This window comes from Pan troglodytes, chromosome 9, assembly GCF_028858775.2.
Source record: "Pan troglodytes isolate AG18354 chromosome 9, NHGRI_mPanTro3-v2.0_pri, whole genome shotgun sequence".
NCBI lineage: Eukaryota > Metazoa > Chordata > Mammalia > Primates > Hominidae > Pan > Pan troglodytes.
This window is the reverse complement of record NC_072407.2, coordinates 34,569,751-34,586,777: the sequence shown is the minus strand read 5'-3', so window position 1 is coordinate 34,586,777 and position 17,027 is coordinate 34,569,751. Positions and strand designations below refer to the sequence as shown.

General features: G+C 38.3%; 1 protein-coding gene across 8 annotated transcripts in view; it reads left to right on the top strand.

Annotated features, from left to right (window-relative positions):
- The window catches only part of MPPED2 (metallophosphoesterase domain containing 2), a 202,159-nt gene that overhangs the window by 15,062 nt on the left and 170,070 nt on the right, over nt 1–17,027 (top strand). For 2 of the 8 annotated variants that reach the window (XM_063783957.1, XM_063783958.1), the window contains exon 3: nt 5,420–5,442. The exons of the other annotated variants lie outside the window; for them this stretch is intronic. The gene's annotated coding sequence lies outside the window, so the exon portion shown is untranslated. The remainder of the gene's footprint in view (nt 1–5,419; nt 5,443–17,027) is intronic. 8 annotated transcript variants of the gene reach the window in all.

Here is a 17,027-nt window from a genome sequence, read left to right as displayed (position 1 = left end):
AAGACAAGCCAAACAGGCTGTAATGAAATAGGTAGGTTGTGTTTGCAACATACTCGATTTTAATTCTGAGCTTTCAAAGCTTATGAAGATGAGATTTTAAGATGTAGAAACAAAGCTAATGCTGCTAAATCTACTGCATCCTGCACAGCAAACTCTAGATAATTCTGAACTGTTTCCAAAAAGGAGAAGCTTACTGAGTCTTGGAAGATCTATTCATCAGTTTGTTTTTCTTCTTTTTCAGTATTTCCTTCGCTCTTTCCTTCCCATGTCTTTTTCCCTTTTAGACTTTCATAGCTTACTGGAAACTAGATGTTTAAGTAGCTATCCTAGCATGGTTAGACGATTATTTCAATATCAGTATGGACAAAACTGCCGCAATTTTGCAGACCACCATCTTAGTCTTCTTTTTTTTCTTTTTTTGTTTTTTAATGTAAAAGGTACACTTAGAGGCTTTGTCTGTGTGGAAACACTAACTCTGCAAAGAGGAAACTCTGTTGAATTTATTGGCTCTTGCAGTATTTGGGTCTGCATATTTTTGTTCTATTTTGCTTTGAAGATTGGTTTTATTCAATTTCTGTCCCTGTAGAAGGGACAAAATATATGCAAATAAGAAAATGCATTTTTGCAGATTTTTTTATTTTTTTCTTCTTTACCACAAATCAAGAATATAAGCTTCTCTAGTTGATTTACATTTTTGTGCAAGTTTTTATTAAGCCTCAGATCTGTTGAAACTAGTTTAAAAAAAAAAAGAAAAAGAAAGCTAACATCACCATGGAATATAGGGAACAGATAACTTTTTCACATTTGATAGTATTGAGCTTTAAAATCCTAAGTGAGAATTAGACCATTACCGAAGTTCCTCTGTTGGTAGTGGCTTCCTTAAAAAACTGCAGGATTCTACATCAAAACATGGACTCTACTGAAACTCACTTATTTCTTTGTACAGACTGTCTCTGAAACCTTCCAGCCCAAAGATTTGATAATTCTTGGATTGGAAAAATATCCTTTCCTGTCTTGCTGTGGGCTTTTTTGGCATTTATACTGATTGGCTAAGAAAAGTGGCTTACTTGTGGTATTTGGCTTTAGGTATTTGGGCCAAGGACCAAGTTTCAAACCTTGTACATATTTGTACACTGAGTTTAAAATATGTTTTGAACAAAGACTTTAAACTGAAATCAAGAAAACAATTAAGTCTCCCACCAGCTAAGCAAGCTCAGCCTGTTTCCCTAATTTACTGAAAGAGTTAGCCTTCTTCTACGACATAGGCATTTTACTAGCTCGTTTAAGTCCTGAGTTTTGGGAAATTTTTCTCCAGTTTGTTTTATTTTGCTTTGCCTGGAGACTTCAAAGATAACCACCGAAGCCTATCAAACTGTATTCGATTTTTTAATCATAAAATCTTAACTATTGCTCTTAGCACCTTTTATTTAATACATTCTATGTTTAAGAATGATACGACTTTTATGTACTGGTTCTGCTTGGATAGTGCTATGGTTTGAATATTTGTGCCCCTCCAGAATGCATATGTTGAAATCCTAACTCCCAAGGTGGTGGTATTAGGAGGTGGGGACTTTCAGAGGTGATTTTCTCATGAGGATGGAGCCCTTATAAAAGAGGCCCCAGAGTAACCCCTTGTTCTTCTTTCATATGAGGTTACGGTGAAAAGATGCCTGCCTGTGACCTGGGAATTGGGCCATCAGCAGACACTGAATCTGCCTTGATCATGGACTTTCCAATCTCCAGAATTGTGAGAGATAAATGCATGTCTTTTATGAGCTACCCAGTCTACGCTATTTTGTTATAGCATCTCAAACAGCCCAAGGCAGGTAGGCAGGGAATATAATGGGAAGATGAATTTTATAGAGGGAACAAGAGGAGAAATGGGCGTATTTGTGAAGGAGAGAGGGAAAAAGTAGGAGGGAATATATAGCAGATGTATTTGTGAGATCATAACTCTTCCTTGTCAGTTACGATGTCCTGACCTTGGGCTTGACTTTAGCACCGGGAGCAGATCAGCATCCCTAGACTTCAGTCAACAGGGAGATGAGACAAAATTGCACCTTGGCTTTCTAGGGTACACGTGCCGACTCAATATACCAATGAATCTAGCATATGAAAGGATCAGGATAGCAACTTTTGATACTTTGACCTATGTTGATCTCTGAGAAGGAATGATTTTTGGGGTAATTCAAAACTTTTAGGCTTGTATTTCAATATTTTTTAAAAAATCATTTGACAAATAGTGAACTCTGAACTGGCTTTCGAGAAATGTAAGAATATCTGAAGTTGTGATTTCCCAAGGTTCGCCATCTGTTAGTATCTGGGAGACTTACCATATGTTGTGCTCAAATTCTGACTTTTACAGGTTAACTTGTTTTCACTTTATTCTTCACCCATACATTTTGGGTACAGCTGGTAGCATTGAAACCAATCTTGACTCAATAAACTTAGAGAGAAGAATGGTGAGGGAAGAACAAACAGGCTAGGAGGTGTTGACTCCTAAAGGATATTAATTCTTAATTCTTCCATAATGCAATTTAAAAAGTCTAATGCTTTCTTCATGTAAAATACATGTAAAGGCTTGGGTATCCTGTTTGGTACAGTGGTGTGAGTCCTGTTCTAACCCCTCTTGCAGCTCACCCTCCTGAGAATTCGGAAGGGAAATAATAATCCCGTGGGAGTCTGTTTGCTCCACGTTGTGCCCCTCGGTGGTGGTGGATGGCTCCCCTGTTTTGCATCTCTCCATCTCGACCCCACCACGATGTTAATGGCTGTCGGCACGCTCCACTGTTTATCTTGGAATTTGATCCCATCATCTTGGCAACCAAACTGGGACCTTTACTGCTCAGATTGTTTGTCATTTGTTGTTAATTATCTGTTACTATAAATTTTGCACTTTGAGAAAAAAGGGAATGTTTTGAAATATTTCCTCCAACATGTAAGTGGAGCTTCATTTTCTGTGGACAAAAGAGAACAAAAAAAATGAGCCCTTTTGGGAGCTGGTTTTAGGGAAATCAAGTGCCCTGGTTTTTCAGTTGGGCTCAGTGAGATCCCACTAATGCAGCCAGGATTTGCACTGAAAGAACCTTTGCAATTCAGCGGTGGTCTAAGACAGACCATTAGTGACAGGTACCCCCCACTGGAGGGAAAAAATAATTTAACTTTAAATAAGGGGTTTTGCTTTTTATCCCAATCTCTTTATGCCATAATTGTGTTTTTTGTATGCTAGGGCCTGTTCCCTTCAGCCACTTCCTCCTTTTTAAAGATTATTAAGACAAAGCAGTCCAGAGTGAGAAGTAGCTTCTGCCTGCCTGTCTTTATGAGGGGTTTATTTTGTCAAGTGTAGAATTAAAATGAGCTGTCTAGTCATTAGTGGATTTTAGTCCTGGTCTCACACTCTGCAGGAAGGGTCGTGCCATGTTATAAACAGATAGCACTGTTTTGCAGGGTGCTGTACCACAGGCTGCAGGAACCATGGTTGAGCTTAATATCTTCATAAAACGGTAAACAAAAGAACATGAAAGAGACAGAGAGGGAAAGAATGAAGGTTTGTATTTTAGAGGGAGCGTTTGAGAATAGAGTGACTGTTGCTAAGCAGAAATCTGGGCACCATTAACATATTTAAAAATGAAGTCATTTGAGAAGTTCCAAAAAGAAAAAATGTATACCCAGAACTACTACTAGTGTCTTATCTTTATAGCAGGGATCATAATCATATATGCTTCAAAAAGTAATGGTGAGGGTTATAGAAGATAATACTTAGTGCCCAGTAAAGCACTTAGTGCAGTATCTAAATGTTCCATGTATGGTGGCTATTATTGTTAATAATATTGTGTGTCTTTATTGCCTCTAAAACATTAACATGAGCTTCTGCAGTTTTAATAGTGCTATGTAGTCCATCATCACTATAAGTTTTTTCGTGCCTTTAACTTTGGTGTGTCTGTTTTATTCTTGTGAAGAAGTTTTTAGGGTTTTGCTCTCTCCCAAGGGAGACACAGGGAGGGAAGGATTGAGTCTCTGTTAACCTGGTAGCCAGGGGCAGAGACTTAATAAACACTTAGCTCCTTGCCTGCTGTCTGAGACAGTGTAACTCTCAGTGATGTGTCTTTTACTGGAGTTGTGGAATTTGCTTGGGTGAAAATGTTCTCAAGTTTATAGGGGTTCATGATAATAGTGTTGGCCCTGAAATAAAGCACCATTTCTAAATATTCCACTTTCACTATCCTTGTATGTCTTCTTTCTCAGTGTTTTTCAAAGGGGACAGGATAAGTGCTTGGGCACTACTTTAGAACGCAGATTATAATCAGACTTTGGGATTAAGACGTGTAGCCAATGTATTAAATTAGTCACTTAGTAACTGTTTGAGTATGAGAATAAGAAACTGGAGGGAGGAGATTGGGAGCTGGAAAAAAAGCACCCCCTGATTGCTCTCGTGGAGGCTGGGAAAAAGGATTTAACACTTTGGATTTTTTAGGAGACATTAAAACTCTGATGGGATCAAATTACTTGACTGCACATCTGAAACATGAAACTCTTGCCCTAAACCGTGCAATTGAGTTAAGCTCAAAATTCTAGGCCTGCCCCTAAGACTGGCCTCTGGGTAAGCCTCATTGTTGATCGCAAAATGATTTCCTTTGAGAGGAACAAGACTACAGTGAGGTTTTTATGGCCAATTTGGTCTGTGCATTGGTGCCAGCCAGACTTTTGGCAAGAGTTAGTGCCAACTTTGGTGATCTGTCCACCGAATTTTTCCCAAGGTCTTCAAAACCGTCTGGATTTACTGCTGACATTGAAGGAAAGATGCATTATAAGTCCAGCTTTCTAGGCACACCTCCTGTATTTTTTGTTTTTTCAAGTAGAGAGATACTGAGAGGTGCCAGAGAACAACAGGCTGATCCGTGGCCGTAAACTTTGAGTCACAAAAGAATGTTGACAGTCTTCTTCCCTAAACACTATTTTCTCTCTCTAGCTTTGTCCCCTTTTTAGGGAGCCCCTGTCCTTCTCTCTGGATTAGGTGTCCCCTTATACATACTCCCAGAACCTGTGAGTGATACTGTCCTTTGGCTGCACTTATCATAAATATATTCTTGAATTGTTGGTGAAATGTGTGTCTTCCACGAGGATATAAGCTCTATGAGGGCAGTGACCTTATCTTTTTCGTTTTATTTATTTTTTGCTGTCTGTATTCACAACACCTATCACAATGCTAGGCATGTTCTGGAGACTCTGTCAACACCTGTTGAATGAATGAATGAATGAAAGCTGAGTTTGCAAGGATTCGAGGAATTAACATGTGCTTCCCCAGGAAGTGAGTGCTGCCTTGTAATCACTCATTCATTTTGAGAGCATGTATGTAGACTTGAGGGTGTACTTGGCTTTAAAAAGGGTAACTTATGTAAGTCTCCCGTGTTTTTTTCAGGATGGAGCTGGATGAAGCTCAGAGTGAGTATTTCTGATACTCGTACACTAATGCTATCATCTCTGCCTTCAGTTGACTTTTGCTTTGACAGTAGTAAACTCTCATTTCTAACATAGGAAAAAATATCAAAGCTTCCACTTTCAATGTGACCCTAGAGATTTGGGTTTTCTATATTGTTCTTTAATTTTAAAATGGAGGCATTGGAAAGTATATTGTTTTAACTCCTTATAAAGTGCTCACTTATTGATCATATTTGGAGTCAACAATTATCGGTCAGAAGCATTAAATTAATTAAGATATATTTCAGCCCACTTACCTGGAACGTGACAACTGCTCCTAATATGTGGAGTTTACTTGAAATGAAGACCATGAAAACGGGTCATCTGTCATCATGGGAATCATGCGTTTTGAATAAGGCGAACCAGTTTTTATTCTGTACTCTGATGTTTAACGACTCTACATTTTTTTTTAATAGTAAACTCTTAAAATTTTTACAGAACATTTTTGACAAAAATCTGTGATTTGGGTTAAATACAGATAACACTGTCATAACAGTATTGGTATGGCAGTGGTTGAAAACCATTCTTAAAAACATTGACTTAAAGGTAAAACAAAGGAAATTCAAAGTAAGTATGCAATGGAGTTCTAATTGTGGGTGACTAAACTGTGAAAAGCAAATGATCAGGAAAAGATCCTGCTGTAAACTGCCAGGCTTAAGAAAATTTTACATGGCACAGAAATTAAAAGAGAGGAGATACTAAGAAAGAGAAGTCTGTATCACAAGCACTTTTGGGGCAGGAAGTTTTTAATTTAGATGACTGACTTCAGGTTTTCTCTCTAACTTTCCCTGTGGCTGTGTCTACTAAGGAAGGTGTTGTATAATTAGACTTTCTGGAGATGCCCTTTGGCTGACGACCTAATTGAGTCTCTGGACTTGAGTGCAGGGTTGGAGCTGGAGGAGCTTTTTGCCCTGTAGGTAAAGGGGCTTTGATGGACCTACCTCTTTGATAAGTACCTGTAGGGCTGGCAGTGACATTGTTTAGGTAAAGTATGGTTTAGTAATTGAGGAGTCAGTGCTCCTTAGTATATGAAAATCTTTCTTTAAAATAGGGACGACACCAAAATCCACATGCGCAATTTAAATGAGCCTGTATTCTGCATTATAAATATGCACCGGATGCCAAGTAGAAAACCGGAACACTCTCTCAGGATGCTGTTAGGGCCAAGCGGAATCTCATTAGGGACAGCTTCAAAGATCAGTTCCTCGTGTCCATAAAAACAAGTGTAAATTATCTGGTGCGCGCCTGCTGTTAGCAGTTGCGGTGTTGCATTATGCATGATTCAAGACTGCACAGGGGAGACACAGGCTGCACGGAGTTCCACAATATATGTGGGGATTTCTCTACCCATTTTTTTCTTTTTGGTGCTGAGTCCTACATTTTGGAAATTTATTGGTGTGTTTCAGTTAATGGAGGATGTCATATATAACCCACTCCTACATTTTTGATGAATTGGAGTCAGTTCAGAGAGGAATGATAAGGTTCTGAATTGTTTACATGAACAGCCACGCTACTCAGATTTATGTATCTTGTTTGCTCACACATGGAGTCAGATTGGGGGGCATGAATGCATTCCATGCACATAGAATTGAGTGCATTTGTTTCAAGGACTCTCTCCCTCATTTTGGTCTCTTGGTTAGATTTTTTAAAATAAGTGTGAATGCTCAGTAAATTAAGAACATGTAGTCAAGTTTAACATATAAGGCTTCAATAAATAGTTTTGTAATAAATGCCTAAGGGTCTGAAAATATATTTCTGAGCTTCATTGCCTGAGGAGACAGGGAAGCAATATAGTGTTTAAGAACGTGGTTTCCAGAAGCAGACTGCCAAAGTTTGAATCTTGGTCTCCCTCTTACTCTCTGTGCGACTTTGAGTGAGTTACTTGACTTCTCTGTGTTCTTATCCATAAATGTGACCTTTCTGTGTTCTCATCCATAAATGAGGGAAGCAAATAGTACTTTTCTCAAAGGGCCATTGCAAAGGTTAAATCAACTGCTTTAAGTATAGTACCTACCAAATTTTCTGGGGACGTAGTAAGTTCTATAGAAGTGTTTCATTTGGTGTTATCGTCATGATCAGAGGTAGAAGACCTTCCAGTGCAGCTGGGCATGACTAGATATAGAACACCCAGAGCCTGAATTTATAAGCCTATGTTTGCTTGAATGGATAGATATACATGAAAGCTGAGGGCAGACAAAGTCAGGGAATGATTACCTTGGGGTCAATTAGAAGAAGCCACTAAAAATACAAAATGCTTAGTAGATGTGTATCTTGCTAGCCCAGGTGACTCACAGAGATAAACATGAGATCTTGAGAAAAGGTTAAGACATAGTAGCAAGAGGGAGTTAGCTTTCCTCTAGCCAGAGTAGAAGAAAGAGTTTGTCAATTTCCTTTTCCCAGTTGTTTCTCAAGGCCTGTTCCCAGAACAAAGAAGCATGTGGGAGAAAGATCAAAAGATCAGCCTTACACAGTGTCTCATGACTTAAATCCATCAATTTCCCAGCACAAGTTACCTCCATTTTGACATGTACATTCGCTCCTATAAGGGGATACCCACACATAGCAATATTGCCCTTTCTAGACTGGAAGCCCTATAAGGGCAGGATTGAAGCTGGCTGATCTTGAATCCTCTGCCTTGTCCATGATTCAGTAACAAATTCATCTTTGACAAATCAATAAACAGTCTTCAATATGTATTTCTCCTGTCATTTTGTCCTCACAGTAAATTCTCTCTGAACTCAGAATCTCCCCACCCTCTTTAGAGTTGCCTCTGCTACTAACATGCTTACCTAAGCACTAGTTAATGGCCTATCATGCTTGCTTCAGTGTCCCTCCTTACAGTTTGCTGAAATTGCCCCTACTATCTCCTGTCACTTACTCATCAATACCTTAAGAATGGTTTGTTGGGAGCTCTCATTTTTTGGCACTAAGTGATTGAGGCTACCTTGGGTATTCTGTAGAGGTGAGCTGCGCCAGCATTACTGCCTGACTTCCACCTCCTGTCAGATCAGCTGCAACATTAGATTCTGATAGGAGCCCAAACCCTATTGTAAACTGTGCATACGAGGGATCTAGGTTGCTTACTCCTTATGAGAATCTAATGCCTGATGATCTGAGGTGGACCAGTTTCATCTTGAAACGTACCCCCTCATACCCCCATCTGTGGGAAAACTGTCTTTCACCACACCTGTCCCTGGTGCCAAAAGGGTTGGGGACTGCTGATCTATAGGACAGGGAGGGAGGAAATGAGCAAGGAGAGTGGGATGTCTGGGGGAAGCTGGGTGTCATTGAAAATGTTACAGTAAATCAATAAGTATTTATTAGAAGTAGCATGGGATGCAGGGATCCTGGTTGTTTTGCTTCTCGTTTTATCCCCAATGCATAGTACAGTGCCTGATGCATAAATAATTATTGATGAACAAATTAATGAAGGAATGTTTTATTTGGTTTAGCAGTCAGGATAATATAGAACCATAAACCCCCAATCCTTGTCTGCTAGCGTGTGTCTTGCCTGTTTACAGAGACAATCAAATGCATCTGAAATAAATAATATTTAATAAAATAATCATGTGTGCATTATTGGTAATAGAATATCAAGGTTCTTAAAGTACTTTTGTGCTGTACTCACTGTGAAGGAAACAGAAGTAGAGAATTTTACGTATGGCCTACTGGCAGCCCAGAGAGGTTGAGTGATGTGCTCAAGGTCAAGCAGAACTGCTGGTTTCTAGTACAGAATGTGACTCTTTATGACCCTTAATAAGCTGTAGGTGCCTAAGGAACTTACAGTTTGGGGCAGACAATAAATGCTAACTGAGTAGGAGAAGCAAGGAAGAATTCTAGAACATGTCTAAAATAAGATTTTTTGGGCGTCTGCCTTAGTTCTACTGAAATGCTTTACAATGTTATTTCCTAGTTTTTCCCTGTAGGCATGCATCAGGTTTGATTCTTCTCCCAAACGTGAAAGAAGGTAGGCTTCCCGTAGGAGGCAGCCTGTGATGGAAAGCAGTTTAAAATAAACAGGAGCAGCTATTTTCTGCCCTGGAAGATCACACTTTACTTTCATTTCAGAATATGTCCTCCTGTTTCTACCACTCTTTTGTCCTTTGGTTCTTCTCAAGTCTGGCAGCATCTTCTGGCCTTATGGGCTCCAGAAACCACTGCCATTTCCTATTCAGAGCCTGTGCACACTTGGACAGCAATTGCATTTTTGCTTGGTTGTGGGAGTTGAGAAGTATGTGGCCATATGCTGTGGCTTGGATAATGGCTTACATTTCAAACAAGTTAGGTGGTTTCTGGCCCACTGCTTGCTGTGTGTGGAAATGAGCAAACCTATATGCTTCTAGGTCTTTTCCATTTGGAGACATGAAGATGAAAGGTGGGATGCTTCAACCCAGTACATTTTACAAAGCTCAGTTTGAGTGTGGTTTTCAGATCTGACTATGGTTGAGTATCAAAGATCAAGGGTAACTTCAAAGGCACCACCATTTTTGAGAAGTTCACAGAGGTTACTGTTTGTAAATGATGTCTCTGACCAAAAGGAAGTGGTGTTACTGCACAGAAAATTGCTTCTGTTCTCTATCATTGGTGTTGGCATCACTTGGTAGGCTACTGAAGTGCATCTTCTTCTTTAGGGTTGAGAAACCCTGTGGTCACAGGTTGCTCCACAAGGAGCACTTTTAGCCACAGACAATTTTCCTTTTGGAAAATGTGGGGTGGCAGGTGTAAGGTATCACATTAAACTTCTTTATGTTGGACTGCAGCTGGGCCCAAGTTGGCTTTGATAATAATCCTCTTTGCCTAGGTTGCTACGATCTAGCTATCAGTAAGGCTGCACCCAGACTCCTAGGATGTTGGTACAGTGGCTGGTGGCTGGGCATGGGTTTATTTGCCGGCATTGAGCCAGTATTACCTGTTAGACCTTTAAAAACTGAGCATCACAGGACGTATTAGAATTCTTCCAGCTCTGTTGCTTTTCTGGGAAGTTCAGAGATGGCATTTGGCAGTAAATTCACATTTAGTTGAGACTGTTGAACTTCACATTAAGTTGAACTATTGAACTTCATAATGAGGAAATTATCTAATAAAAGCTCTAGTTTTTGGTGATGATTAAAAACAGTGGCTCTGGAATGCTCAAGACCCCAACTTAGTAGGCAGAGAAGTTCATAAAATACGCATTGTGCAGAGTCCAACTGGTGAATATACTGGCAGTAGCAGTATTTATTTCACTGTAGAAATTATATATCTATGCAGTCCATATTGAAATAAGTGTATGTGTGTGTATGCACACCCACATGAAGGTTTAAAATTAAACATAGATGAAAATGCTTGCAGAACACTCCTTTTGGCTATTTAAAAAACAAATAAAACATTGGACATGTTTGCATGTGGGTTGAACACCTCAGCTAACGATTACTCACACAGTTGACCTTGTTTTCTATTCAGGGCACCAAGAAGCCACGTTGTTAAGCATATTGGGTCAACCCAGGGTTCACGTTAACATCATTTTTCTTTCTGTGGAGATGTAAAGGTCTTCAGCCTGATTGTTTTCTTTTTCTTCCACACCAGGTGGGGGGTAGCATGATTTTTGCATGACTATGGGCCTGCTCTATAAATAAGCAGATTCAGTCCTTTGTTTTAAATGTAATCAGCAAGATTGCATTTGCATCGCCTGTAAGTGAATCACATAAGTGAAATTACATTGCCTGCATCTCATTTGGTATCATAAAATGTTATGGGATGCAGGCTGTTTTTCTCCAAGTAAAGTGTCTTGAGTTAGTATTAGGGTGCTTGCTTTCATTTTCCTTTGTGACCAAATTTGTGGCATTCTACGGAGCTAGGGCTTGTATTTTCACTTATGTTAGTTGCTAGAGAAATACTTGTTCATGTCCTCTAGAAAAAGCTAAGATATTGGTTCAGTAGGGGGTAAATGGGAGTTTTAAGACTATCTCATGTCGTGTAGCAAGTGATTGCTAATCACTTTCTGTCGTTTGTGACAACTTCTGCTTACTAAGAGTAAATGCCAGTCAGTGTTGGTTGGAAATATAAAGCAATCTGAAGCTTTTCAGGCAGTTGGCCACAGAAAATGGTTAACATATTTTTTTTTTTTTTTAAAAACTTGTTAGTCATCTTTTTAAGCAACTACTATGAAATACATATCTTAATTGACCCTTTAAGAGGTATCCTTAAGACAGAGGACTCAGAAGTCACTGTAAGATTCTCCCACTTATTTTCTTGAAAACAAATAAACACAATAAAAATAATTACTGACTTCAGAAGTCAGTAATTTTGGTGACAAATGAGAATGCTCTGTTTCACACAACACCTCCCCTCTCCCCTGAGGTTTTCTTAATTCGTGAATGCTGGTGGAAGTCAAAGCAAAGGTATGAGTTCTTAGATAACCTATAACACAGTGTGGTTACCCACAAAACATCTGTTTATTAACTACATTATTGATAAAACTCCACAAGGCAACAGGTAACTATAGTGCCCATTATGCCCTTTGAAGGGCATAATGTGAAGACTGTTTTCAAAAAGAAAATATGTGTGAAGACTATTTTCAAAAAGAAAAGGCATGCTAGTCATAATGATATACCAACACAGTGTAGGTGCTTGATACAAAATGCCCTTTGGTTATTTGGAGAGGTATTAAATTTAGTATGCCTCACATGGAATAAAAATAATTTATTTTTGAAATTATATTTAAAAACTAAAATTAAAAAAATAACTTTCAAACACAGCTTATAATTTTTTCTGTAAGACTTTGAAGGAGATTCGCAATTTTGTGTTCCCATATTATTTAAAAGAATGTATCTAGGAAAAACATTTCATATGGAAGGAGAAGATTGAGTATAGTTTCTTTTTAATTAGTAAGCTTTTAATTGACACATCATGCAAGTTAAAATGTATACAAATTAAGCATGTTCATGCAATAAATTTCCACAAAGCAAAATACTCATGTGATCACAATTAACTATGGTTTTCAAGATCATTTTTTTGTTTTAGTTTGCAAAATAATATTATGAAGTCATAAGAATTTAAATATGATTGCAATTTACAATACATTTTTATTAATAAAAGTTGTAAAGACCTTTGTTACTATTGCTCTGTGGTTTACAAAGAAGATAATTGTGAACACTGGGATCCCATTGGGCTCCTATAGATTCCCCTGCAGCTGGGTGTTTTAGGGCATAGAATTACATATGTGACTATTGTGACTTTTATTTCAACTGGACTCTAAGGAATACTTTTCATTAGTAGTCATTTAAGATTTCCTGGAAGCTCTTCTCTGTGATTTGAAAAATTCTCTGGATAATATTTCCAAATTGATGACCTTCTGGAGTTAAAACAACTTTTTCTTTGGTCTAGCTTTAAAGATATCTTTATTTTCTATTCCATTCATCACCATTTTTTCATTGAAAAAATTAACCATGCTTATCCCACTTCAAATGAGCAGCTGCACTTTGAAACTAGATCCTTCTTTTGGCTGTAATTGTCCAAATGAGGAGGACCAGGTTTGTGGACTATTTGAAAAGAATTGGTTGTGACTCAAAGCATTTTTCTGCTTTCAATTTTTCTCTTCAAATTTTAGTGTATTCCCAAGTCAGAAAAAAAAAAAAAAAAGAAAGAAGGAAAGAGGGAGGGAGAAAAGGAAGAAGGAAGAAAAGAAGGAAGGGCTGGGCAAGGTGGCTCCTGCCTGTAATCCCAGCACTTTGGGAGGCCAACGCAGGGTTATTACTTGAGGCCAGCAGTTTGAGACTACCCTGGGCAACATAGCAAGACCCTGTCTCTATCAAAAATTAAAAAAAAAAAAGCTGAGTGTGGTGGCACATACTTGTATTTCTAGCTACTTGAGAGGCTGAGGTGGGAGGATTGCTTGAGTCTGGCAGGCCAGAGCTGCAGTGAGCTGTGATCAGTCCACTGCACTGCAGCCTGGTGGCAGAGCAAGATCTTGTCTCAAAAAATAAAAAATAAAAGAAGGAAACAAAAGAAAGAGAAAGAAAAAGGGGAAAAAAGTTTACAAAGTACATATAAGTAAGGCAGTTCTTACCTGGGAATAGCTGAACTATAGCTTTTGAGGAAAGAGAAAGATATAGGATGATCCCAGAATTTCAGCATGAGAACGACTATTGGGTTTGAAGGGTGACTGTAAACCACTCAGCCAGACTTTTCTTTCTTTTTAATAAATTTACCAGAATAGGTAAAATAATAATAATAAAATGCATACAAAATATATACGTGTGTGTGTGTATATGTGTGTGTGCATGTTCTATTGGTTGACCAATTCCTGCAATACCAATATCACTGAAAACAATTGTGAAACCACTTTTTGAGGATTGTCCTTGGAGCCAGGTCATGGGCACATAAAGAAAGAGTTCTTCATATTTTCCAGCCACAGACATTATCTTTACGCGTATTTATTTATATCTTCCTAGCAAGGCCCTTAGGTTCCAGTTCAACATGCCCAAGGAATAAAATTCATTAGTGAGTTCTCACATTTGACTTTCTCCCTCTGACCATGAGGCTCTTCTTACCAGGCTAATGTTTCTTTGATTGGATCCCTCATGGTCATTGCCATGAAGAGTTCTCATATACATATTACTATAGCAACTTTTCACTTATCTTCAAATATGTTGGACTGACTGTCAGAAAGTTGACCCAGCAGCTGATCCAGATCATTCTATATAAATGGGAATATGGGAGACTGAAATAATTGCACATTCCATTGTTAACAGCACCAAGGTAGCTGATTAGAGATGTTTATTGATTGGTTATTTAGCAAGTAGCCTTTCCTTAAAAGAAAACAAAAGGAAACTAACAATCATAATAGATGGACATGTGCTAAATCTCATAATAACTAGAAAGAATATTTGTAAATAAACATGAATTATAGCTCTGTTTATTATACAATAGTGAGAGCTAATAATTTGCCTTGACATAATAGCTGCTTTCAAGCTATCATGAGTCATGAATAAATGAAAACACCTATAAATTTCCAAAAGTATATTTGAATTCTTATATTTTGCATTATAGGAAATGATACATTTTCTCCAACAAAGCGTTTTAATTGATATCTCCAGTTAAGATAGAAATATTCTAAAACTTACTTAAACCTTGTAAATGAAATAGCAAATACAGCTGTTTCAGAGTTTTGATATATATATTATAAAATTATATATATATTATATATATATTACATATATATAATTTGCTTATTTGGCACAGTCATTCTTTTATTCATTCACTCATTGAATTCCTGCTATGTGCCAGGCACACAAACAAACTGAATCTAGCACTGTTTAACAAAATTGAAATGATAATCTCATAAATGCATTATGGGGGAAAATGTTTCAATGTAATGCCCAATGTATCAGTCTTGATACAAAATTTGTGACAGCCTAGAGTGTAAAACTAACCCCCTTATGATTTTGATTTTTTTTATTCTGATGATCTTTTCCTCATCTTATTGCCCTAACTTGGTTCAACACTGCTTTTGGGGAATCCCTTCTCTTTCTTCTTACATTTTCTGGCCTATAGGGTCATATGGCTTAAGTTAGAACAAGGAGACCAGTCAAAAAGAGCCAAAGCAGACAAGGCAAAATCTACAGAAATGATAATAATAGTAATGATAATAAATAATATGGCTACCATTTATTCAATGCTTATTGTGTACCAAGCCAAGTGTTAATTGTTGTAATATATTATATCATAACCCTAGGAAGTGAGTGGTGTTATTCCCATTTTGCAGATAAGAAAACCAAGGCTAAAAGAGGCTGCCAAGGGTGACCTGGGTTTTACAGCTTGTCAATGACACACAACTTTGCCTGAATCTATAGGCCATGCTAATCTGTCAAGGAAGCAGTGACAGACTTGTGGATTAAAGGTTTGGATTTGACTATTTTATTTTCTTTTCCAAACAATGTTCATGATAAAACCATGTGGATGGAATTGAAGTCATGAAGAAGCATGAGGTAAATGCAATCCAGACCCACAAACATATTTTTGGGATAGTTCCACTGATTGAGATTCTATAGAGAAGCATGACCTAGGATGACATCTTCACTCAGAAACAAATATGGAGGAATTCATTGTTTGGAGGTTGGGGAATGGCATGGAGAAGAGCATATTGGGTTAAGAGTCAAATGGTGTAGGCCTCCATTCCTTACTCTGTAAAATGAGACTAATACTGGTTAGAGCAGATGGTCTCCAAGGATCCTTACATTTCAAGCATTCTAAGCTTTTAGGCTGAAGTTACTTAGAATTCTTTGTATTATTAGTTCCTGGACTTTCCACTGAAAGGCTACAGGGATTGATGATAATGCAGGAGAGAGTGGCAAATGGAAACCTCACTCTCGTAAGTCATGGAATTACAGAAGGAACACTCAAGGCTATTAACTTTTTCAGCTGAACATCTAAAACTGAGTGGAAAAATTTAAGAAGGAAAATATTTTCTCTACCTTGAGGAATCTTTGGCCTATGGAAGAAAGAAATTTCCTAAAAGAACATGTCAGTATGGGAGTATTAAAAAAATATGTGGAGACTGGGCTGGAATGAAGAATTTGAGATTCCAGGGGAATGTGCAGAGGATTTGTTTTTTTCATTGGTTCATAGACATACTCATTGTATTAGTCCATTTTCATACTGCTATGAAGAAATACCTGAGACTGCGTAATTTATCAAGAAAAAGAGGTTTAATGGACTCACAGTTCCACACGGCTGGGAAGGCCTCACAATCATGACAGAAGGTGAAGAAGGAGCAAAGTCATGTCTTACACGGTGGCAGGAAAGAGAGCATGTGCAGGGGGTCTGCCCTTTATAAAACCATCAGATCTTGTGAGACTTATTCACTATCATGAGAAGGGTACGGGAAAAACCCGCCCCCATGATTCAGTTACCTCCCACTGGGTCCATCCCATGACACATGGGGATTATGGGAGCTACGATTAAAGATGAGATTTGGGTGGGGAGACAGCCAAACCATGTCACTCATCTAAGAACCATGTGAACAGTAGCCTGAAGTACTCTAGGTCTGAAAATTCCTAGTTTCAGCCTTGCCACTGACTCACACTTTGATATTTTCTTATCTGTAAGATATAAAGTAAGTTTCTAAAACTGCTTTCTGGTGCCACAAATCTGTGAATTGGGGTATCTTGATATCACTATAGCAAGAGAGTCACAGTGTTGAGGTGGTGTTTGGGGTGCCTGGACTGTCAAGTGGACTGAGTCCTGGCTGAGTGACCAGTGCAGAGGACATGGACTAAAATAGTTTCCATGAGGAGGAAGAAAAAAAGTCCAACATTAGGAAAATAATTTGTAGTTGAGTGAGAATAGTTTGTCCTGTGGGGTGAATTAAGTAGATGATGGTAATTCTGCTTTCATATACCATGACATCTGGGAAATGGTGAAGGAGACAGAATAGTCTAAACCAGCACTGCTGTGGAATCTGGGAGACTATCTGCATTTGGGGCTGGTGTGAATTGTGGGTTTGGAGAGGACAAGAAATCACAATGAGCAGTGTACTTAGAGAACTGATGTCAGAGAAGACAGCATGT